The sequence below is a fragment of the Lissotriton helveticus genome, chromosome 8 (assembly GCF_964261635.1).
Source record: "Lissotriton helveticus chromosome 8, aLisHel1.1, whole genome shotgun sequence".
Classification (NCBI taxonomy): domain Eukaryota; kingdom Metazoa; phylum Chordata; class Amphibia; order Caudata; family Salamandridae; genus Lissotriton; species Lissotriton helveticus.
Genome location: NC_136069.1, coordinates 1,226,123,654 through 1,226,146,473, shown reverse-complemented (window position 1 = coordinate 1,226,146,473; position 22,820 = coordinate 1,226,123,654). Strand labels below are relative to the sequence as shown.

General features: G+C 47.9%; 1 protein-coding gene across 2 annotated transcripts in view; it reads left to right on the top strand.

Annotated features, from left to right (window-relative positions):
• LOC144773268 (nucleoside hydrolase-like) overlaps positions 1-22,820 on the top strand; it is a 267,653-nt gene that overhangs the window by 142,159 nt on the left and 102,674 nt on the right. The window contains exon 2 of one of the 2 annotated variants that reach the window (XM_078658180.1): positions 2,511-2,647. The exons of the other annotated variant lie outside the window; for it this stretch is intronic. The gene's annotated coding sequence lies outside the window, so the exon portion shown is untranslated. The remainder of the gene's footprint in view (positions 1-2,510; positions 2,648-22,820) is intronic. 2 annotated transcript variants of the gene reach the window in all.

The following is a 22,820-nucleotide window of genomic DNA, read 5'->3' as shown; positions in this document are numbered from 1 at the left end:
GTCTCCAGACCCTCAGTCCTGCTGCTCGCAAACGTAGCTGCCTTGCTATAACGTAGTGGGCTGCCATTGTGTTCACACTGTTGCATTTTGGGGCTGTTTATATGCAGTGCACCTGATTAACACCTGCTTGGAGTCCGTGGTAATTACCGATTCTTAAATACCGATTTTTGGCAAATTCGGTATTACCGATTTTCGGTACATTGCATTTGCGATTATTTACCGATTTTTTATTTACTGATTCGGTATTTTAGTGTTTTGGTGTCTGCCAATCGCTAAATGAGGAATCGGTAACTGGTTTCCCTTATTTTTACTGATTCCTTATTAGTGATGGCGTTCGGTAATACCTACATCACACATGGGTAAATACCGGTCGATAACGCTGAAATGTAATGAATTTCGGCGTTACCGACCGGTATTTAGCCACCTACATCTGGCCCAAAGTGACATACTACCAGGTGTGGCCAGCACAGGTAAGAGTGGTGGTATGGTGGGGGCTGGTTGGGGGGCAAGGCGACCGATGCCAGGATAGACAAAAATGTATTGAAAAAAATTAATTAAACCACTTACCGTGCGCTCGACGCATCGCCGAGATGGCGAGTGCAAGGTGAGTGGTTTCACTTTTTTAACATTTTTATTTGACCTATCCCGTCGTCTGTCGCCTCAACCCCCAGCCCCTCCACTCTTACCTGTGCCAGCCGCACCTGCATACTACAGTATTACTTTTTGCACTCCCTGTACATAATGCCACTGGAATAATGAGATTCTGTGGCTGCTGGGTTTTCAGCATAATTATGAATGTATTGCATTTGCCAAATATTCCATTATCTGCTGCATATTCTGCAAATTTTAACAAAAAAAGAATTTTCTTTCCAGCTGAAACAGATGCATATTTATTGTGAAATTTTGCAACATGTGCTGCAGTGCAATGGAAGGCTCTTCACAAAGATTGAATGGACGCCTTTTAGTTACGTACAGTTGAATTTGGGTTTAGAACCAGTACTAATGAAGTGAAGCCTTTGCCCAGACAGCGTTAAAGTGTAAACGATGACATAGTAATGATGTGATACTATTAAAAATGTGTAGCATTAAGGTGCAACATTTGTATTTCCTTGCCACATAAATTAGTCAACACTGCAACAAAATCTAGCTGCAGCCTAATTCCAGTGGCCATGTATAAACCACAGACAGATTGTCACAGAGTTCACTTTATACAATCCTCTTACTTTTCAAAGGAATAAAAATAAACATTTTCATGTTAAAAGCCATTTGTCAGAAGACAGACTGACATTTAAATTGTCTTGGAACAGGCAGCAAATTTAACAAGATAAAAATACCACTTAAAGGGATTTTTTATTGCTCATTCACCTTCTGAACTCCTGCACCTCAAAAGTGTGCCAGCTGCCTTGCTCGTTTGGTTTGGCCAAAGATTATTCTGGGCTGGCCCGGCCCTCGAATGCCCCCCGTAGCTATAACCCTGGCCACTCCACACTATGTCACTCAATTTTATACTGCTGCACTATATGCCACAAGATAACAACGAGGGTTTTGGCTTTAAGCACAGTAAGGCTGCGCCAAGAATAGCGTTCTCATAATCGGAGACGACGCAGACCGGAGGAGACGAGCAAACTTGTGAAAGAATTAATTCACGAATTGACCAGTGGTGGACATCGCGACTACGGAGACCTAGTATCATATACGGGTCCAGCTCCAAACATCATAATTAAACCAAGCCCCAATCTTTTCAAGTGACACAGATTCATTGTGCGTGGTTCTGATGAGAATCCTTCGATCCTAAAAGGATTTGAAACGCGTCGACCGATTTTTGTTATTTGTGGTGTTAAATTATTGTATTTTTTGAGTACCTAGACCGATCGTCGTTTTTCCAATTTAAAATTTGACTGCAAATTTATAAAATATTGATGGTCTAGATTATGACAAGGTTACGGAAATGTTGAACCTTCATTGAATGTATTTGGTTTCAACTGGAATCAGAATTAAGACTAGCTAATAGCCTTTCTCCGAAGAACTGAGTAACAAGTTCTCTTGCTCAATTAAAAACCCACAAAACAACACATTACATCCCTGACTTTCCCAACCAATCCCATTCCCAATCCCTCCCCCATACCTGTTACTCATGTGTGTCTAACGTTCCATGTCAATTTATGTTGTCTATCACAATGTGTTATGTCTTTGTGATATTTTTTTCCCTAGAGATAAGCATTTAAATTTCCCTCCTCCACTGTATCATATCCCTTGAATGTTTACTGAGCCCAATGTAGATCGAAAACAGAATTAAAATACAAAAATGCAAAATAAGTCATGAATTTTGAAATAAAAAATAAAAAATTTAATACATTTATATATTTTCACAAGACAATTGACTGAAAGAGTGGTCTGTCTAGATGAGCGATTGCTAGCCCATTTATGTGAGATAGTTCAATTTGTTGCACAGTACTGGCAACCAGTTTTGTTCGCACTATATGCCACTGCACTAATGCTTTACCCACCAGGTAGGTCGCTCCCCCCTCCGTACAGCACCACCTGTGTCTCTCTGCCCCAGCTGCCGCTGCTGAAGAAGTTCGAGGCCCTCCACCACCCGCAGGCTACCACCTGCGCCTCATCCCTGGTGGCCAGTGGTAGGCCGTAGGTAGGTTTGTTCATCCTCCACTTTATTGCTTTTATTATATTGCCTGTATTTTCATTGTTGTGTCTGTGACTGCTGTTGTCTGTCTTCCCCCGCTGCCTGTACGTGGTCCCTGCCCCTTTTTCTTCCCTCTGTTTCCCCCTCTGTTCCCCTCGCTGCCCCCGTGCTCTCTCTGCCCGGTCTTTCCTTCTGTACCCCTCGCTGCCCCCATGTCTCTGCCCTGTTTTCCCTTCTGTTCCCCTCGCTGCCCCGGTGCCTCTCTGCCCGTTCTGCTTTCTGTTCTTAGCTGCCCCTGTATTTCTGTGTTCTGTATTTTGCCTCTGTGCCACTCGTTTTTCCGGTATTTCTGTGCCCTTTTGCCTTCTGTACCACTAATTTTTCCCTCATTTTTGTGCCCCGTTTTCCTTCTGTTCCACTTGTTTTTTGTGCCCGTCTGCATTCTGTGCCACTCGCTTTTTCCCCTCGTTTTTGTGCCCCTTTTGCTTTCTGTTCCACTCATTTTTTGTGCCCTTCTGCCATCTGTGCCACTCGTTTTTCCCTCGTTTTGTGCCCCTTTTGTCAGGTTTCAGGTTTTAAAGTCTTTATTTCGATTTAAAAAATCATAAAAGACACATAGTAACACACATTAATAAATAAGTTTCATGGTTTTAGCTGGTCTTATCCATATGCAATTATGGATGTTATTGTTTAAGATACCGCTTCGGCAACGGGTAGATTCATTTATGTAAACAAACCAAAGCAAGGCAAACTGAAAATAAAACTGAAAATAAAACTGACAATAAAAATAATCTAAACTGAAATAAACTATACAATGCTAAACTAAACCAGTTTTTTTTAAAAATAATTTAAAATGGTATTAAACAGCTTGAAAGACAGACCTGATCCAAACATGCTAAAAATTAGCAGTTAGATACCAAACATCAACATTTAATAAGAAAAAGAACCATTCCAATTGTAAAATACATAAGATGCCATCATATGTTTTATAGGAGCAAAAAGCATACGGCCTTTTAATGGGACATCAAAGGACACTATCAAGGATTAATCTGATATTTTGACCTGATTATCCAAGCCCACCCTAGGTATTTGGCTAGGCTCACTACAAATACCTCAGAGGTGTTAGTTTTTAGCGCCCAAATGGCTTCTGCGGATTTTCTAAAAAGTAGGCGCTGGAACACCGGTTTTAGCCATTTGATTCGCGGCGCTGAATAGCTAGGGCAGGCAAACAAAAAGTGGCCTACTGTTTCCTTCTGACTTGAGCACCATCTACAGAGATCCGTAGCACCAATAGACCAGTTTTTTGTAAAGGTGTTCAGCGGCAAGGCTCCTACCCGGAACTGATGATAGAGTTTCTTGTCTAGCGGTTTGGTGATGATATCCCAATAATATTCGCGGGATGGATCCAACTTAAAAGTCAGGAACCTACCCGTGAGGCTGGTAGAGCTGGAGGCAGTAACTCGAATTTGGCGGAGCGTGGCCCAATATAGTTCTTTAAATTCTTGTTTGGAGGGAAAGGTGCTAGTTGAGGGAGATGTCCATAACTGTTCTAACCCCATGTCTCCCAAAATGGTTTTTACCATTTGGAGCCAGGGGATTTTCCCAGAGCCCCTAATTAACCTGACTTCTGCTACCTCTTTTGCAAATAGGGTGAGGTCGGGAGAGGTCCATAAACGCCTCCAAAAGGCCACCAGTCTAAATCTGGCCATCTCGTTAATCGGAGGGCATCCCAGATCTAAACAGAGGGGAATGGAAGGGGACGACTGTGGCAGTCCTACTAAATTCCGCAGAAATTTACACTGGATTTTAAACAGACTTGAAAGGTCCATATAACCCCAGAGATCTGCACCATATAGGATTGCTGGGTTGATCTTGGCGTCATAGATCTTGAGAACTGGGGTAACCCGCTTAGTGATAGATCTCTTTTGCTCACTTATTAGGCAGCCTGTAAGTCGGGCAAGCTTAAGGTGTTGTGCACCGACTTGAGCTTTCCATCTCAAACGGCTATCTAGGGTGACCCCCAAGTATGTCATGGTCTCCACTTGTTCCAAGTTGACTCCACCCATGCTTACTGAGCTCCGGACAGGGTGGTTCCTCGTAAGAACCATAAACTTCGTTTTGCCCACGTTTACCTTGAGATTATTGATGGCACAGAACTCCTCAAAGCGGTCCAACGCCCGCTGTAATCCGCAGCGTGTTCGAGAGAGGAGTAGGGTGTCATCGGCAAAGATGAGCATTGGGAACCGTTTCCCGGCCAACATTGGGGCGTCCGTGGGAGTATCTGCGAAGAATTTAACCACTTGATCAATAAACAGAAGGAAAAGTGTTGGCGCCAGGACGCACCCCTGACGGACACCTCGGGTTACGGAAAAGGATTCCGTCACTTGTCCCTGGCCTCCCCACCTCACCCTCGCAAAGTTGTCCTCATGCAGTTTAATTATTATGTCAAGTAGCTCCTTGGGTATTCCTAATTTCCTCAGGACTCCCCACAGTTTGTCCCTCGGCACAAGATCCAAGGCGGACTTCAGATCGATGAACGCTGCGAAGATGGTACCGCCACCAAGCTGGACCACTTTCCAGTAGATCAGACAAAATCTGAACACCTGGTCGATGGTGCTCGTTCCCGATCTGAAGCCCGCCTGCATAGGAGATAGTATGTCCTCTGATTCGATCCAGCCTTGGACCCTACCCAGGACCATACGCGCAATGATTTTTTGTATGGAGTCAATGAGACTAATCGGGCGGTAGTTACCTGGATTAGACCTATCACCTTTTTTATATATTGGTAGTATCTCCGCCCCCTTCCAGGACTTGGGGATTCTCGCTCCATTAGCTATTGAGTTGGCAACATTAGTTATATAAGGCGTCCACAAAGCGGGATTAGCTTTAAACAGATCGGCGGGAATGAGATCCATCCCCGGCGCTTTCCCTCGCAGGGTCAGGCTTAGTGCTAACTCAACCTCTGTTTCTGAGAAGATGAGTTTCTCCCTGTGGATGGGTGGCAAAAGTGCCACACCCAAAGTACATGGGGGATTAGGGTTCTCATCACAGAATTGGGTCGAGTAGAAGATCACCCACTCTTCGGGAGGCACATGGTTTGTGGGGGTGCGTGAATCAGGATCCTTCCCCCACTTAACTAAATCCCAAAATTTGGTCGGATTATTCGAGATGGAGGCATCCAGAAGGTCCGACCAATGCTTGTCCTCCCACTCCCGTTTGGCTTCCCACTGTGTTTTCCTATATTGCAGCCTAGCTACTTTAACTGCACCCATATTCCGGGATTTGACTGCTTTAATAAGACAGGTATGGGCATTTCTACATTTTTTGTTATACCATTTCTGGTGAGGGATATTTACTTTGCTGGCTCCCTTCCGACACGGAAGAGAAAGTAAAGACTTTAACTCGTCAAAACAACGATCATGGAGGTTAATGATATTATCTGCCTTTTCAAGACTACCCCCCAACAGGTCATGTGACAACATTTCATTATGCATTATGCATTTCATTATGCATATTTGTAACCACAGTATTAACATTGTCCATTAGCATTTCGTCCTCCACGATCCTAGACCATTTTAACCTCTTCCTGTCGTTAGTTAGGAGGACGTCCCCTGTCCGTGAGGTACTGGGCTCCTCCAGTCTCTTTATTCCTGGTAACCTTAATTGGAGTGACAAGGGATTGTGGTCGCTTTCTGGGCGGGATACTACTTCCATGTCCACCAACAGGGGCCAATCTTCCAACTTTAACAAAATATAGTCAATACAGCTTCTCCTTAGGCCATTGTCGAAAGTGTAATTGGCTCCTAAGTCTGATCTTGTGCGGCCGTTACAGGCCCGAAATCCCCGGGTTAGACAAAGAGCCATCCAGTTCAATGCTGCCTCAGTCGCGATAGCAGTTTTAACAGGCATCAGGACAGGAATATCCCAAACAGCGTCCTCTGCTGAACCCCAGCTGTCCCCTGAGTCGTAGAGCGGCTCAAAGGTACAGTTTAAGTCACCTGCAAGGAGGATAACATTTTCACTACCCAGTCCAGCAAGGCTGTAATCCAATACATCCAACAAGGCAGGAGAGCGACCACCAGACAAACCTCGAGCATATATATTAAACATGATCAGATCCCGATAACCAGTCTTACTCAGCTTGATTATTAGAAGGTCCGGGTTCTGTACCATTAGCTCAGTAGGGTGATATTCCAAAGACTGCTTCACCCAGATCAATAGACCCCCTGAAGCACGCCCTTTACCACCTCTGATCGCAGGTTTAAAGAAGTTAACATATCCCAGCCTAAAAGTTGGCTCAGGTGCCCAGGTTTCCGGGAATAGGCCCGTTTTGTCTTCTGTTCCACTCGTTTTTTGTGCCCTTCTGCCTTCTGTGCCACTCGTTTTTCCCTTGTTTTTGTGCCCCTTTCCCCTTCTGTTCCACTAGTTTTTTGTGCCCTTCTGCCCTCTGTTCCATTCGTTTTTTTGTGCCCTTCTGCCCTCTGTTCCACTAGTTTTTTTGTGCCCTCTGCCCTCTGTGCCACTCGTTTTTCCCTCGTTTTTGTGCCCCTTTTGCCTTCTGTTCCACTCGTTTTTTGTGCATTTTTGCCTTCTGTGCCACTTGTTTTTCTCTCGATTTTTCCTTCTGAATCCCTGGCCCCCGCACCCGCCACGACGACCGCCGTCACTACGACACCAGCACTCTGCATGCTCTCAACTCCGGACGGAGCCACACCTGCTTCAAGGCCGCCTGAAAAGACACACACAGCCCCTTCATCTGCCAGAACTGCAGCTACACCGGCCTCAGAGCAGACGAACCACCCGCCAAGAAAGACCCCAACCACCTCCGATGCATACTACTGAACATCCGCACAGCACGCAAGCATGCCGTCGAGCTCTGGGACCTGCTCGACACACCATCCCCGGATGTCGCCTTCCTGACAGAGACCTGGTTTAACGACTCCTCCGCACCCGACATCGCCATAGCCATACCAGACGGCTACAAGATCACTCGCAGAGAGCGCACCAACGGAGTCGGAGGAGGAATCGCCATCGACCACAAGAACAGCATTAGGGTCTCGACTAGCACCGCCGACGAGGCTTAGCACCGCCGAACACATGCATTTCCAGATCCACACAGACCCTAACTCCACCCTCAGAGGCACCCTCATCTACCAACCCCCCGGACACCGCCCCCAGTTCAGCGACTCCATCGCCGACTTGATCAGCATGCACACCCTGTACTCCACCGACTACATCCTCCTCGGAGACCTGAACTTTCACCTTGAGAACAACAACGACAACAACTCCACAACCCTGATCGATAACCTCGCCAACCTCGGCCTGAAGCAACTCGTCACAACGCCCACCCACTCTGCCGGCCACCCACTTGACCCCGTCTTCTCCTCAAGCCCGCACGTCTCCGTCAGCCACACCACCGAACGCCTCTGGAGCGACCACCGCTGCATCCACTTTGCCTTCCAGAAGCCCACCACACACCACCGCACCCAACAGATCCCCCGCCGCAGCTGGAGCAAAATCAAGACCAACTACACGCAAACCTCGCTCTCAGCCCACCCACCGAACCCTCAAACACCGATGACGCTGCCCACAGTCTCAGACGCTGGATCAAGGACTGCACCAACACCCTCTTCCCGCTGAAGAAACCCCCCTTCCACAGAGACACCAGCAAGAGGGCCTGCTGGTTCACCCCAGAACTCCTAGCCTCCAAGCAAGCCTGCCGTAGACTAGAGAAGAAATGGCACAGTGAACAAACGCCGTACAGCCATGCAGCACACAAGGACGCCATCCCCAACCACCACCACCTCATCAGGGGGGCCAAGAGGACCTCCTTCAAAGTCCGCCTCAACAACAATGCACACAATAGCAAGGAGCTCTTCAACATTGTAAAGGAACTCCCCAACCCCAGCTCCAGCACCAACGACATCCCCCCGTTGCAAGCCCTGTGCGACTCCCTCGCCACCTTCTTCCACCGCAAGATAGCAGACATCCACAACAGCTTCAACACCCAGACAGCCCCAACAGACAGCAACACAACAGACCCTCCACACACCATCGACCACGACCCCCTGCTAGCCTGGGCCAGCGTGAGCATCGATGACACCATCAAGATCATGTGCACAATCCACTCCGGCTCTCCGTCAGACCCATTCACGCACCACGTCTTCAACAGAGCAAGCAGCTCCATCGCACCCCACCTGTGCAACGTCATCAATCTCTCCCTTGAGACAGCGACCTTCCCAGAGATCTGGAAACACGCCGAGATCAACGTCCTACTCAAAAAACCTAAGACAGACCCAAGAGGAACTTCCGGCCCATCTCTCTGCTCCCCTTCCCGGCCAAGGTCATCGAGAAAACCGTCAACAGACAGCTAACCCGATACCTCAAAAAAACCAGAATCCTGGCCCCTTCCCAGTCAGGGTTCCGCAGCAACCACAGCACCGAGACTGCCCTTATCGCCGCCACCGATGACATCAGGACCCTGCTGGACAACGGCGAGACCGCAGCACTCATCCTCCTAGACCTCTCTGCCGCCTTTGACACCGTCCGCCACCGCACACTACGCGCACGCCTACACGCCGCAGGGATCCGAGACAAGGCTCTGGATTGGACCACCTCCTTCCTCTCCGGCAGATCCCAGAGCGTCCACCTCCCCCATTCCGTTCCAAAGCCTCCGAGATCATCTGCGGCATACCCCAGGGATACTCCCTCAGCCCGACCCTGTTCAACATTTACATGGCCCCACTCGCACACGTAGCCCGACAGGACGACCTCAAAATAATCTCCTATGCCGACGACACTCAGCTGATCCTCTCCCTTATCAAGGACCCAATCACCGCCAAAGCCAACCTCCACAAAGGAATGAAGGCCGTCGCCGACTGGATGAAGACCAGCGGTCGGAAGCTGAACTCGGACAAGACGGAGGTCCTCATCCTCGGCTCCAACCCTTCAGCCTGGGACGACTCCTGGTGGCCGACGGCACTGGGGGCAGCCCCGAGACCCACCGACCACGTACGCAACCTGGGAATCATCCTCGACTCAACGCTCTCAATTACCAAGCTAGTCAACGCCGTCTCCTCCTCCTGCTTCAACACCCTCCGCATACTCCACAGGATCTACAGATGGATCCCGACAGATACAAGAAGGACAGTCACCCAGGCCCTCGTCAGCAGCAGACTCGACTACGGAAACGCCCTCTACGTGGGAGCCTCGACCAAGCTCATCAAACTACTACAACGCATCCAAAACTCCTCGGTACGACTGATCCTCAACGTACCACGCCGCGGCCACATCACCCCCCACCTGAGAAACCTGCACTGGCTCCCCGCCAACAAGAGGATATCCTTCAAGCTCCTCACCCAAGCACACAAGGCACTCCACAAGACCGGCCCAGCCTACCTCAACAGACGGCTCTCCTTCTACATCCCCAACCTCCAGCTACGCTCCGCCGACCTCTCACTCGCCACCGTCCCGTGCATCTGAACAACCACCGGTGGGAGATCCTTCTCCCACCTCGCCGCCAAGACATGGAACACCCTCTCACTGAGCCTACGACAGACCCAAGACCAGCTGACCTTCAGGAGGATACTCAAGACCTGGCTGTTCGATCAGTAGCACCCCCACTCCCTCCCCCCAGCGCTTTGAGACCCTCGCGGGTATGTAGTGCGCTTTACAAATGATTGATTGATTGAGTGATTGAATGCTCTCTACACCACATTACTCAATGCAAATACACCCTATGCCACTGCACCACTATACTCTACCCTGCACCACTCCACTCTACTCTGAAACAATCTACTCTATGCCACTGCACTCTGTCACTGCACTCTAAGCCACTCTACTCCATTCTACGCCACTGCAGTCCACTCAATGCCACTGTACTCTAAACAAAAAGAACTCTACAGCAATACACTCCATACCACGTTACTCAAAACCATTGCATGCTACGCCACTGCACCTATGCCAACTACTTTGCACCACCGCACTTGATGCCACTACACTCTACAACATTCTACTCTATGCCACTGCACTCTATGCCGATGCACTCTGTTGCTCTACACCACTGCACTCTACGCCACTCTATTCTACTCTGCACCACTGTACTCTATGCCACTCTACTCTGCACCACTCAACTCTGTGCCACTCTACTGGACTCTACACCACTGCACTGTACGTCACTGCACTCTACACCTCCGCACCGTATCCTGCCTCACTCCACTCTACGCCACTCAGCTCCACTCAACTCTGCACTACTCCACTCTACGCCATTGAACTGTACACCACTACAATCTACTCTGCACTGCTCTAGTCTATGCCACTGCACTCTATGCTACTCTACGCCAATGCACTCTACACCACTATACTCACAACCAATGCTGCACTCTACCCCAATCTAATCCGCTCCACTCCACAATTCTCCACTCTATGATATTCTCATCCATTAAACTCTGCTCCACTGACATTCTATGCTACTCCACTCTACAACACTTTACTCCACAGCACTCTGCTCCACTCTGTCATTCTGTGACACTACTCCACTCTACGCAACTCCTTCTGTGCCACTTTATTCCACTGTAGTCTATGACACACTACACCACTCTACTCTATGCTACTTGAAACTGACAGTTTACTCCGCTGTACGCCACACTACTCTGCAGCATTCTACTCCACTTTATGCAACACCGTCTACACCACTCCACTCTGCTCTATGTCACTCCACAACGCTCTATGCCACTGCACTCTGACACTTTATTCAACTCTGACACTGAGCTCCACTCTGTGCCACTCAACTCCACGCCCTTCCAATCTACGACAGTCTACTCCCTCCACGACACTCCACAACACTTTATGCTACTTCCATGCCATTCTACACCACTCCATAACTCTCCACTCTACTAGACTTTACGACATTCCACTCCACGCCACTCTCCTTTTCCCTACCAACTTTTAGCCATGCTGAACAGCAGCCACTCTTGTGTACAAAATTGCTAAATCATTGCTGGCAAAGCCAATAGCTCTTGCATAGGCGAGACCAAGTGACTTTCTAAGGCATGTTCTCGGTATGATTATAGTGGGTCAATGTTTAAAAGAGTTATGCTTATGTAGTAGTGGTTACAATATGAATACATCCTGCATTCATAGGCAAAATACGTGGATTAACAGTAATGCAATGATTGCACCATTAGTTATAACACAGTTTTTTTGCGGGAGCAGCTGAGTGAATGTTAATCTCCTTAAGTTAAAATAAAATTCCTAAAGAGAAACGAGCAAAGTATTGGTTCCAATAAATGTTTTCATCAGTGATGTAATCTGAGATGTTATTAGTGATGTCTTTTAACAGGTCATAAGTGATGTTATATGTGAGATCATAAGCAGTGCATGATGGGGTTGCAAGTTAGTGTTAGTTTACCTAATCATAACTGCAGAATTTCAGTGCTATTTATATTTTTTTCTGTAGCTATAACACCACTTTAAGTGTATTTTTTATTTTAGCGAATTTCAAAGGTTTTTAAAATCTGAATTAGGGTATTTAAAAAAAAAGAAATATATATAGTTTTCAGTCAATACACGTATAGCATGCATTTCCAAACACCTGATACAAAAACACCGTTACATTAGCTTCAAAATGCATGTACACATGGCACATTGATACATAGTTTGATATTACTTATGTCGCAACTTTCTTCTCTCTCAGTCCTACCCTTTTACTCTCCTGCATTGTCCTGTTGTTAATGTTGAGGCTCATCTGGCTAATCCTCCTCAGAATTAAGGTATTTTAAGCAAAGCTAACCATAACTTTACTTTAACCTTTGTTTTTCAGTTAATATGTATATGTGTGTTTATTGATCTGCTTATAATTTTAACTAAACTTTGCCCAAAATGATGCAGGCATTTAGGATATTCGACTCACTCTTAGGGGGATATTTACAAGGACTTATCTCCGATTTATCACCACCTTAACGCATCAAAAGTGGAAATAGATTTAACACCCCATTCACAAGCTGGTGCAAACTGCAGACATCGCCAGTATTCCTGCGATACCTGCCCCAAAATCTATCTTCAAGGTGGACACCACCAACTAACCCTAATGAGATGCAGAGTAGCCATTCCCGTGCAAAAACACACAAAAAAACCACAACACCACATTCACAACAAACTGCCAGACCCGCGATGCGAGTCAAAACCACGCGATAAGCCGAAGCAGCAGTAGGTAGCAGTAGGTATTTAACCCCTGCCTCCTGCAGGTGTAAAGCTGGGTGACTACCTGCAGTAAGCAACGGAGCCCCGCACACAGCCACTCCCGAAGAACAAATGACGCTTGGTTTTGCCATTCAAATCCGTCCAGGGCCCCTTGTGCTCTTCCATTGTCCTCCTCTGCCATGCGACGGCATTCACATGGTCTGAGGTGGTGTATCATATTTTTCTCTATGTTGCCAATGACACGTTGGGGGTGACGTACAGTTGGTGGTGGTGTTCTGGCTCATCCGTGGCGATAATCGGGTTTTCCTGGCCTTTCTCATTGGCCTTCCACGGGCCCTGTATTCCTGGGTGTTCCTCCGTGTGGATTGTGGGGTTCATGTTGTCCTCTGCAGTTGGTCAGGGTGCATCCATGATACTCGGCAGTTGATGTCGTTTTTTAGTTGCATTTTCCGTATACTGTTCTTGTGCTTTTTCCCGCATTACGTGTGGGTATTGCTGGCCTCTCGCTGGTTGTCACTGTTTTCTTATCGCGTTTGGGCACATCGAGTCTTTTTACGCATTGGGGTTTGTGTTTTTATCTCTGTTGCAGTGGTTGTATCGCGGACATTGGCCACGATTTCATCGGACTATCGCATGGTACCGCCGTGTTGTGAATTCCACGTTAACACAGGATTATTTTGGGGGGGCGTGGCCAAGCCAGCCAAGATGGTGGACGCACCTTCTTAGTGCTCCGTTCCGCTGCCCAGCTAATGATGCTGTACTCATGCTTGCAGACCGTGGTTCCTCTGCAAATGGAATCATGCCAGCTGAAAATGCCTACTAGCGCCTAACGGAACCTGGAGCCGAGCTTATCTAAGCACTGACGCCGCTGGGCCCGTCATCACACACAAAATGGCGACGTCCAAGGCCGTTACCTGCTACGGCTACGATGACTCGCTGACCCTCTGAGCAATCCGGCTCCCACAGCGGCGACACCCTTGAGGCCCAACAGAACTACCGGTGCCACGTCGGGACCATTACGAGAGGGGGGAGACGCATAGACGGCAAGGACCCCCCCCCTACCTGAGATCAACTGCCCAAGATGGTGGCACCCAGCGGACTCGGAGTTGGACGGTAGCCCCAGTCGCGTCCAGTGCCCCGGCCTGTGAATAAACGCTGCGGGGGGGAAATCGCAGTGCCCGGAGTGTTGTTTGCAGCTGTGATCGCCTGACGACGGGAACGAGGATCGGAGCCCGCCTCCCGCTGTGGCAGCACCCTCGACATGGCGGCGCCCGTTGGTTGGTAAGATCTGTGGAATGAATGAGGGAGCGCGACCGCCGGCTGCCAGCTACGAGATGTGCCCCGGGAGTACGGCTTAAACAACAGCTCGCCGGGCAGAGGGAGAGAGAGAGAGAGAAGTTGCGGTGTGACGGCCTCCACTCCTCCATCCAGTGACTGATTGGGGAGGAGGGACACTTGAACAACCTACAGTGACGGGCAAGGAAAGCCACGGGAGGCCCCCTCCCGCCGACGAGTGTAGCATTCCCGGACACCATCCTGGGGACGGGCTCGTGAGGTGCATTTCTCGGCGTGCAGGCGCCAGGATTTCGGATAACCAAATGCTGAGGTTCTCCCCCCTTACCGCCGCTCAGCAGCTCCAACAGCGCAGTATATTCCCGTGCCCATAAGGAGCTACTAAGGGACCCAGGGTACTCCGCAGCAGGAGACCTGAACAGTGGCTGTAGAGAGAAAACTGGACTGTGCATGTGATAGCGGGAGCAGGGGGGACCCTGAGACCAGAGACCCCTCGCGAAGTCCACAGAACACACGCGAACATCCTCCCGAAGGCGGCCTCACACGGAGCATTTCTCAGCGGGCAGGTACCAGGATATCGGCGACACCATACGCCGTGATTCTCATCGGCACCCCCTTACATGCACCCACCAAATCCAACAACACGGCATACTCCAATTGACCACAGGTATCTGCTGAGAGGCCCAGGGTGGTTCGCAGCGAGGGATCGGAACAAAAGCTGCTGCGAGTAGACTGTGCCTACAGTAACGGGAGCAGGTGAGACCCTTGGACTTGAGACCCCCCGCGAAGACCGAAGCAGCAGACGGGCGAGAACGACCCCCCCCCCACGAGCCATGGGTAGACTACGAGCCACCGCCGCGATCCCGGTCCCGAAAACTGGAAGACCACACTCTCCGACCCCCTCAGGCGTGACCCAAGGAGAAGAATCCGTGCAGTCGCATGCCATGTCAGCCAAACTAGATAGAGTCCTGGCGGCAATTGACCATTCCCGTGTGACAATGGAGAGTAAATTCGGGGAACTCGCCACGGACATCAACCTACTCCGAGACGATCATAGAAAGCTTGCGGATCGAGTTAAACAGGGAGAGCAGACACTGCAAGAGCTGACACCGCAAACACGAATGCAACAGGAAGCTATCAAAGAACTGCAGGTCAAGGTACAAGACCTAGAGCGTAAGACGGATGACTTGGAAGGTCGATCGAGACTGAGCAATATACGTATCCTTAATCTGCCGGAGGGAGTGGAAGGGACGAACCCTGTACAATACATAGAGACATGGATCAAGTCATTTACCCGTGCGCAAGATCTGTCGCCCTTCTTCTCCATCGAAAGAGCGCATAGGGTCCCAGCTCGGAAACCTCGCTCGGGAGCTCCGCCCCGACCATTCCTCCTGAAATTACTCCATTATCTGGATAGAGACACAATACTGCGGGCGGCCAGGCACGCAAAAACGCTCAGGGTGGAAGACAAACAGGTGATGCTGTTCCCGGACTACTCGCAAGCAGTGCAAAGGGAACGCGCCACGTTCCTAACAGTGAAACGCACCCTCTGCAACCATAACATCCAATACGCGCTCCTGTTTCCAGCATGCCTGAAGATCATCTACAAAGAGGCCACACACTTCTTCACCGACCCGACGGAAGCGGGAGAATGGGTAGAACAACATATAGGAGATCTAGCTACCAAGCCACACACCCAAAACCACCAATCCCGTAGGGAGCGAAGACGACAACCCAAACGAGTTGCTCTGACACAGCTCCACCGGCCATCGGCTCCCAATACCAGAAACTCCCCTGGTCTGGAACAGATAATCGCGGAGCGCAGGAAAGCTCTACAAGCTGCGGCGAAGGCCAGGCGCACGAGCGAGGGCTCGGAAGAAGATAGAGGTCCACACATCTTCTCCTCTGAGGAGGAACTCAGTGAGACGCGTACCTCCCGTGAGGGCTCCCTAACACCACCTCTTGTGACTCCGCAAACAGCGGACACTCTAATATGATGGACTTGGACTAGACGATTGGTAACCGAGCAGAGCGCCTCGAGGCGGCACAGCTTCTCCAATGCCATAGGACAGTAAAATGCAGAGGACACAACGACAAGCATAATCACTTCTGCAGATTGAAATGGGCAGCAACAACACCGACCGTTGGTGAAGAAACGTTAGCACCCCCCATTGTAACGAACTAGAGACACTGAAATGTATAGTTTGGACGTATTGTCTCGTACAATAGGCCCTATCAGTTGGGACTGTTTCCCGGACCTTTTTACACCGTTTTCCTTGTTATCCTACTTTCCCATGCTCCTCGGGGGGAGACTGGCTGGAATGACACAAATGATGGGGCGAATGGGGAGGAGCAGAGACGATACACAATATCACCCATGACAACGAGGATTCCTAACACAGACTTCACCCTGCTTACACTGAACGTACGGGGAATGCACACAGCCAGCAAACGTTATGCAGTGTATTGTGGTAAATAAATAAATAATACCCTATTTTTGAATACGTAAATGAATAACAGATAGCTCAATAAAATAAGAGTCAAGATTCGAGGTAGTAGGAGTTATGCAGGTTTAATACAGCATAAGGACAGGAACAGGACAACCTGCACAGGAATAGGATGGCAAGCGCTTGCCTGGGGCAGAATCAGGATCGGCGGAAGGAAAAGGGAATAACTTTTAATAACAATACATGAGCATATATACATAACGCAAACACATAGCATTACATTGCAGTAGGCGTAGCAGTGGGTGGAGCAATAGGCGTGACGCGTAGCAGTCGCGAAAGATAAGGGAGAAAAAGAGGTGTAACAGGGCGTATACATAGACATGTGATGCAAACGTAACAGAATATGTCATGAATGGGGCGGAAACCATGGAGGGGGCTACCTGAGGAGCCGGGACCTTTAACCTGATGGTGCGCGCAAACTAGCAATGACGTATCACTAGGAGAAGCTGGGGGCTATGAACTCTGTGCTAGGAGCAGAGACTGAAGTCTGGAGAGTCAGGGCGACATGTACCTAAGCAGTATCTAGTATCTGATGTTTAGAGAACATGTTGATATAAACTATAAGTCAGGAGGGGAAAGGCTAACTTGATTCTAAGACTGGACCATGCATTATTCTACATGTAGTGCGTGATGAAGAATATTAAATGACCATTAAATGCAGTATTTCTCTAACGTGGAGACGTGAAGGCTAGACAATGACGGAAACTATTGATGCAGTTCAGTAGCTTAGGAATGCAGAGAAGGAGGACTGAACTGATAACTGGAACTATAACATACTTTTGGCAGACTCAGAGGCAGAGCCAGGCTAGACCGGGCACTGCAAGGCAGGAAGTAAGTGAAGGGTCGAGGATACAGGTGGGGGCTGTATCGCTCCTCAGCGGGGCTGCAGGAGACAGGAGCTGAATCTGGTGTCCAGGCCCTTTTGAGGCCTAGAAACGGGGACTTTACAATGGAATAACGTGCACACTGAGAAACGTGGCAACGTAGCTTTACATAGGCCTGATATTCGTAGTATTCACGAGGACTGGAAACTGGCATACTAGAGGTGGATACAACTGTAATTGCGTCATTAATCGAACATAGGGAATGCATATGCATATTTAATCATGCACACATAACATATGATGGATGACACGTAGGGACACAGAACATGGCAAAATTTACTTTTCCACATTCCCTCCTTGTCACTACGTTTCCATCAGGAAACATCAATATTCATGATACCATCTATCATTTCATACAGTATCATTTGTTCGTCTCGAATTATCCTGGAACGGGATTTAGAACGGGGCTTGGGACTAGGAATACAAGAGGTAGCGCAAATGCCGCAAATCGCAGGGCCACATTGTATACAGAGGCAGCAACTGAATATGATCGCTACTGCAATACCTAGGAAGGACAATATTTTCCATCCCCATGCGGAAATTATATTCCAGAACCAACCGGACCATGTCCAGGTGCCTGGGTCTTGGTGTATCAGATGGGCAATCTTATGGAGTCTGGTTATAGCTGAATAAACAGACGGCGCGTTATTTGGAATGAAAATGCAGCAACTAGATCCGATGACTCTACAGGCCCCGCCCCTATCGGCCAGTATGACGTCAAGGACGAGACGATTCTGTAAAACGACAAATCTCATAGCAGATTGCTCTTCGGTTAAGTTACCTAGAGCAGAGGCAGTCTCATTTACTACAGCTTCAAGGGTTCTTGTTAACCTACGGATTAGCTTACTATTCTGGATAGGTCCTATAAAGAAAAAGAAACCTCTGTTGAAATCTGTATACTGTTCTAGAGCAGTTTCAGTATAATCGACAATTGGGGACTCCCTTCTATGTCTAATGTGTACTAGATGTGTATTTCTATGATAATCAGGTGGGGCTAGGAAAACTGGTGGCAGTAGGAAGGCAATGTAACAGGTTCCCTCCCAATCGAGGGGCAGACGAACATATGCAGTTTGACCACAAATAAAAAAAGAATGACGTGAAGCTTTGAAGATAGATTTCCCACTGTCACTATACTTGACAATAGTAGTACAATCACTATGTCCTACATGTACAGAACCATAATTTCGGACACATAATTCGCCTTTGACTGGTAGTACTGAAATAGCAGGTAAGTCTGGAGTAGTATCAGACTGAACATTCAAGACCATGAAATTCGAAGAATAATTACCTAAATTATACACTTCATTTTCTAGATCTAACCCTGTTCTTTGGGGAAGACCTTGCTTGTCTGGAAAACATGTACTGTTAAGAAAAGACATATCTGTTGAGGATGACGTTAACGTGGACCATGCTCCACACGAACCATTATGTGAGAATGGATAAGGAAAAAGTGGCAGAACTCCCTTCGGTGTCTGGAAAGGGGGGAGTCGACCACACACCCAACAATTAGTGGCATTGCTGGTCTGATGTGAGTAATGTAACATGCGGATGAATGAGTTATTTCGCATAGCGAGGCGGTAAGAGAGTTCATGAGGAGGCAGATCACTAAACATGTGTTCTACTGTAGCATTAGCAGACTTATTTACATGAAGAACTGGGAAATACAAGAAAAATGCATAACTGGTGCAGGAAATCATAATGCTGAGAAATAATATGAAACATAGAAAAACGATACATCGAATTGAGTTTTGACTAACTCTCTCACTATGGGGGTCTATTTTATACATGTCAGAAACAGTCTAACCGTTTCACCTAGGGGAGGACTTAGACAATCAAACTGACTGACTTATTTTACTAGACCGGAGTTTTAGCTTGTACTCCTGTTGCGGAGTTTTCTCTAACAGGGAAGGGTTTGTAGCAATGTCTTTTGCGGGACAGTCCTTGAGAACAATATTTTGGCAATCCTTCAAATCCTGGGAAATGTTCTTTAAGACGGGTTTCAGTCCATTAAATTGTTTTACATGAGAAAGGTGCACCCAGCCTTTGCGACCTTCCAACTTCACGGCTGTACGGGTGGTGAGGAGGACCTGTCGGGGCTCTTTCCAGCGAGGCTCCAGCGGACTTGATCTGTCGAAATTCCTCACCAATACCATGGATCCTGGAACGATTTCATGCGGTGCCACCTCGGTATTGTCTGGAAATGCGGCGGCAACCTGTGAACGACATGAGTTGAGGGCAGACATCAAGGAAGCTAGGTAATCTGTCAGCATATTACTTGAAACATCAGTAATACTTCGGGGTCTAGGAGTACCCCACATATTTGGGGGGTGGCCGAAAACGACCTCATACGGGGACAGACCTGATCTGGAATGTGCGACCATGCGCATATAAAATAAAGCAACTGGTAGAGCTACTAGCCAGTCCACACCTTTTTCTTTACACACTTTTGCGATTCGGATTTTCAGAGTCTGGTTATGTCTCTCTACGAGACCGGCTGCTTCAGGATGGCGTACACAATGGAACTTCCACTGGTACCCTAACAAAAGGGAAACATGCTTCATGAGTTCAGATGAGAATGGCTGGCCGTTATCAGAATATACGACTCTAGGGAGTCCATAACGAGGGAAGAACTCACGAACCAACTGCTTGGCAGTGGTCGCGGCTGTGTAATCTGGGACTGGATATGCTTCTGTCCACCTGGACAAAGCGCATACAACTACAAGGACATACTTGAAACCTCGACATCGCTCCATCTGAATATAATCCATCTGGAGGACTTCAAAAGGGTGGTCAGGGGGCTGGAATCCACCTTGTTCCACCGGGACACTTTTACCTGGATTAAACTGACAACATATCATACAGGTACGGACTTTCTGCTTGGCTGCAGCTCGTAAATGCTTGTTGAACCAAATGTTCTGGATACTGTCTAACATAGCTTTTTCTCCTAAATGTGCTGGACTATGTGCGGTATTAATAATGACTTGAACCATAGAGTCGGGGAGAAACCATGTGGCTCTACCCTTTGTTAACCATCCTTGATCTGTCTGGACCCCTCCTTGTTCGGACCATTTCTTGATTTCTTCGGGAGTAGCATGTAACTGTATGTCTATGACATCTTGTGTAGGGTCTTTAACTGTCATACATGTAATCTGATCCGGAGTATTTGTCTGTGTCGGATTAACTGGAAAGTCTGGAGTCTGTGCTGTAAACTTGGCTGTGCGATCTGCTAGATCGTTACCTTGAGAAATGGTGTCAGTAACTTTCGTATGTGCTTTGCACTTCATGATAGCGATAGACGTCGGTAAATGTATGGCATCTAACAGAGCTTGAATAAGGAGACCATGCTGAATCTTGGTTCCATGAGAAGTCATGAAACCTCTCTCCTGCCAGAGCACTCCGAAGTCGTGTACAACTCCAAATGCGTAGCGTGAATCTGTGTAAACATTAACTTTCACGTTCTTGGCGTGTATACAGGCTTGTGTCAGAGCAACTAGCTCTGCTGCTTGAGCGGACAGAGTGTCGATGCGGTGTGTCTCTATTACTTCAGTGTCAGTAGTCACTGCATACGCGGCGACTAGTTCTCCTGTACTAGTTCTCATACATGAACCATCCACATAAAGTGTCAGGTCGGGGTCTGGTAACGGAGTATCTGTCAGATCTTGTCTTGGCTTTGTCGTAATGTTAACTACTTCCACACAGTCATGTGTGGCAGAATTCGAAGTAACTGATGGTAACAATGTAGCAGGATTTAAAATGTTGCAGCGTCTGATTTCTATGTGTGGCTGGAACAGTGTCAATTCATAACCTGTTAAACGTGCAATTGTCAAGTGCTGAGTTTGTGTTCGGTTTAAAAGAACTTCCACGGAATGTGGAACTTGTACTGTCAAGGAGTGTCCTAAGACTATGGAATCACTTTGTCTGATAGCTAGTGCTGTGGCTGCAACTGACTTGAGGCACGCAGGCAGCGCCTGGGCTACAGGATCTAATGTGCTCGAAAAATAAGCACAGGGCTTGTATTGTCCTGCCTGATCTTGTGTGAGAACAGATAATGCTGTACCTTCGCGTTCTGTGACAAAAAGTGTAAAAGGCTTACTGTAGTTCGGTGTAGCTAGAACTGGAGCTTGGCATAGGGCTTTCTTTAACTCATTGAAACTAAGTGTATGTTCAGATGACCAAGGGAGGACAGTCGATACGGCTGCCTCCTGTGTCGTTAACTGTATCAGTGGCTTGGCTAGAAATGCATACTGGGGAATCCATTGTCTGCAGTAAGAAGTAAGGCCAATAAAAGCACGTACCTCCTTCTGGGTCTTGGGCTGAGGAAGACTCGCTATTAACTGGATACGGTCTGGTGTCAACTGCCTACCCCTCTTGGACAGTAAGTGTCCTAAGTAGACCACTTGCTGGACACAGAATTGAAGCTTAGAAGGGGACACCTTGTGCCCCATCTCGGCTAGGAAATACAGAACTGTCAGTGATGCTCGCTCGCAAGCACGTTCAGAACGGGCTGTGATCAGTAGATCATCGACATACTGGAGCAGGGCAGTGTCAGTTGGCATGTGAATGTTGTCTAGTTGTCTCTTGAGTGCTTGACTGTAAATACTAGGACTTTCTGTGAAACCTTGAGGAGCTCGTGTAAACATATAGCTCCTTCCATTTAAACAAAATCCGAAAAGGAACTGGCTGTCTGGATGAATAGGAACACTGAAAAATGCGTTCTTGAGGTCTATGACAGTGAAGAACGTGGCTTCGGAATCAATGGCCGTTAATAGGGAAGAGATGTCTGGGACAACTGGGTATTGCGGAATAATACATTTATTAAGCTCTCGTAGGTCAATCACTAATCGATATACTGGGGGTGCATTTGGATCAGTACGTTTCATGACTGGAATGATCGGAGAATTACATACATTGGAGTCAGTTTCTACAACCACTCCTTGAGCAATAAGCTCGTCAATAATTTTGGATAAGGCTGCTACAGCCTCAGGTGGCAATCTGTACTGTCTGATTCGTGGTAACACTACACCTGGCTTGAGAGTCACACGATGGGGTGTGATTTGCATGTAACCTACATCAGTTGGACCTTGCGCCCATAAATGCTGCGGAACATTAGACAGTCTTGAATCAAAATCTCGTAATACATAGTGACCCTTAAAGTCACGTAGGAACAATCGTATTCCCTCTGGGGAACAGCATATAACTGCACCTAACTCTTTCAGTGTCTTAATGCCTAATAGATTTTCTGGACATGACTTAGTAAGTAACAGATCAGTAGCGCGGGACAATGGACCTACTTCT